The sequence below is a fragment of the Hemiscyllium ocellatum genome, chromosome 35 (genome assembly GCF_020745735.1).
Source record: "Hemiscyllium ocellatum isolate sHemOce1 chromosome 35, sHemOce1.pat.X.cur, whole genome shotgun sequence".
Lineage (NCBI taxonomy): Eukaryota > Metazoa > Chordata > Chondrichthyes > Orectolobiformes > Hemiscylliidae > Hemiscyllium > Hemiscyllium ocellatum.
In genome coordinates this window covers 5,816,773-5,819,262 of record NC_083435.1, presented here as the reverse complement: position 1 = coordinate 5,819,262, position 2,490 = coordinate 5,816,773, and the positions used below count along the sequence as shown (strand labels likewise).

The 2,490-nt window shown below is 55.0% G+C and overlaps 1 pseudogene; it reads left to right on the top strand.

Annotated features, from left to right (window-relative positions):
- Nucleotides 1-485: 485 nt before the first annotated feature.
- LOC132833017 (U1 spliceosomal RNA) lies at nucleotides 486-623 on the top strand (annotated as a pseudogene).
- Nucleotides 624-2,490: the final 1,867 nt, after the last annotated feature.

Genomic DNA, 2,490 nt, shown 5'->3' with positions numbered 1-2,490 from the left:
GCAGCGCCGTGACGCGGGACTCCGTGCTCTACGGCCTGTTCCCCGGGACGCACACCGAGACGAACATCAACTGCGCCTGGAGGATCATCAACTCGGTGAAGGACGCTCTCTGGGTGGTCCGAAACCTGTTGATCTTCCAGCTGAAGGAGTTGACCCCGACTGAGTGTTGCAGACTGGCACATTCCAAGGTCCAGGACTACGTGTTGAGGGACGCGCTGAAGCTTGGGGCAGTTGCCGCCAAGGCGCGGTGGGGAAAGACCACCATTAACATGTGCCTGTCTAAAGAAAAGCGGGGGGCCCATGCAGTCATTTGGGCTCTGCTGACGCCTCAGCTCAATACATGAGTGAGAGATGCACAGAGCTGTATGGAATAATGATAATTCGGAGCTGTGTATGTAAATGTGGAAATATGAATGGAATCACCTAATGTACAGTGTATCAAATTATTCTATGCATATTTTATGAATAAAGTATATTTTTGAAATTAAAAAAAAAGGTGGTTCTCCCAGGACGAGGCTATCCCATTGCACTTCGGGTGTGCTGACGCCTGCGATGTCCTCAAATGCGGGATACTCGACTGCAAAATTTGTGGTAGTGGGGGACTGCGTTCGCGCTCTCCCCTGGTTTACAAACAAAAAGCAGATTCATCAGCAGAGGGCGCTCATCTCTGTGCTTCACACAGCTTTCTATATACCACGCATCTTCAATTCAGTTTCACCTCAGTCGACAGATATGCTGCACGTCTTACACCATCCTTCCATGGGCCGTCAGTTTGGTCGGTGAGGGGGTTGGCGGGTAACAATAGCCGCGTCTCTGGGCAAAGGGGGAGAAAATACACCCAATGACCACCTTTGTGTGTGGCTGCATCAAGCTGTGCGTGGATCTCCGGTACGCAGACACCAAGTGTCACTATGTACTGAGGTTCTACCTCTGTTCTCCATCTTGTCAGCAGTCCCGTTGTGTGTGCTCCCTGCACAGAGGAGTCGGGTGGTAACAATCCAGATGTACAACCCTAACGTCCCAGCAGCAGATGTCCTGACCTTCTTGAGAAGATACGTCCAGGTCGAGGGTGAGAGCACCGATCTGGTCGATCCTTTCGGGATCTGGACCAGCAAATGACAGGTCAGGGTAACCCTGAGGATCGATGCCAATGGGAACATCCTCCACCCACCCCCCAGCTTTGCCATCGGAGGGAGCAGAGGTTACCTGACATACACAGGGCAGCCGAAAATGTGCCGAACCTGCGGGAGGTCAGGCCACATGGCGGCGGATTGTAAGGTGACCATCTGCCGAAACTGAAAGCAGGAAGGCCACCCAACCAAGGAATGTAAGGAGGCCAAGAACTGTAATCTGTGCGGAGAGGCGGGCCACATGTACAAGGCCTGCCCAAGACGAGGAGCCGCCACCTACGCACAGATGGCCGGAGGTGGCAACACGAGCCGTGGACTGACTAGGACCAGCACGGTACCACAAAACAGCAGGGGAACGGTGTCTGGAGGCTGGAGCGGAGCAGACGGCAGACAGCGGGGAGATGCAGCAGCCGATCCAAGCTCCTTCAAGACAGACGGAGGAAATGGAAGAGGAGGGATCAAAGGAAGCAGAGGATTGGATTACAGTCAAAAACAGTAAGAGGAAACCTCTCAAGGGCCCCAAAGCCACCCAGCGAAGGGGGAAGTGACACTGACACGACAAGGGTACAGGCAGCTCTTCCGACGGTGAGGACGGGCGCAAGGAGGGTCGCCACCAGAGGAAGAGACAGAGCGCCATGAGGAAAAAGGAGGGTAACACCACCCAAGCAGGAAAAGACGATCCCTCTGAGGGGATGGGTAAACGCCTCCCCCTACCTGGTGAGAATCAAGAGGTACCCACCGGCCACAGCTCCAGGTAACTGGGAGCAGCGGTCCTGTGACAGCCCCACTGTCAGATAGAGAACTGGACGGTGCGGACCCTGGGCCCGACACGAAGACACCAGAGTGGGGAAATGGCTCCAGCGAGGAGCCGGACAGCTACCTCAGCCCTGGGAAGGTCCAGCAGTTTGCTGTCACCATGGGGATGCACACAGCTACCCCAGAGGGACAAGACCAGCAGCAAATGGACACTGTTAACCTTGTAGACTGTTAAAATGGGGTTTAAAATTGCCAGCATCAATGTGCGTAGCATCAAATCAGCTACGCGATGTGTTTCTACGATGGCCTTCCTGGCCAGCGTTAAAGCCAACCTCCTGTTTCTGCAGGAGTGTGGGATACCGCACCTCAGCAGCTACAGGAGATGGTCGAGCTTGTGGGCCCATGAGCCATCAGTTTGGTCGGGGGGTAACGATAGCTGCGCCTCCGGCCTGGGTATCCTGTTGCGAGGAGGCAACTTCACAATCTCCGAGGTTAAGGAGGTGGTGGGCGGGCGCCTCCTCGTCACCGACATCATGTACAGGAATGCTCCCCTGAGACTGATCAATGTGTACGCCCCAGTGGGTAAAAGGGAACGGTTGGCCGT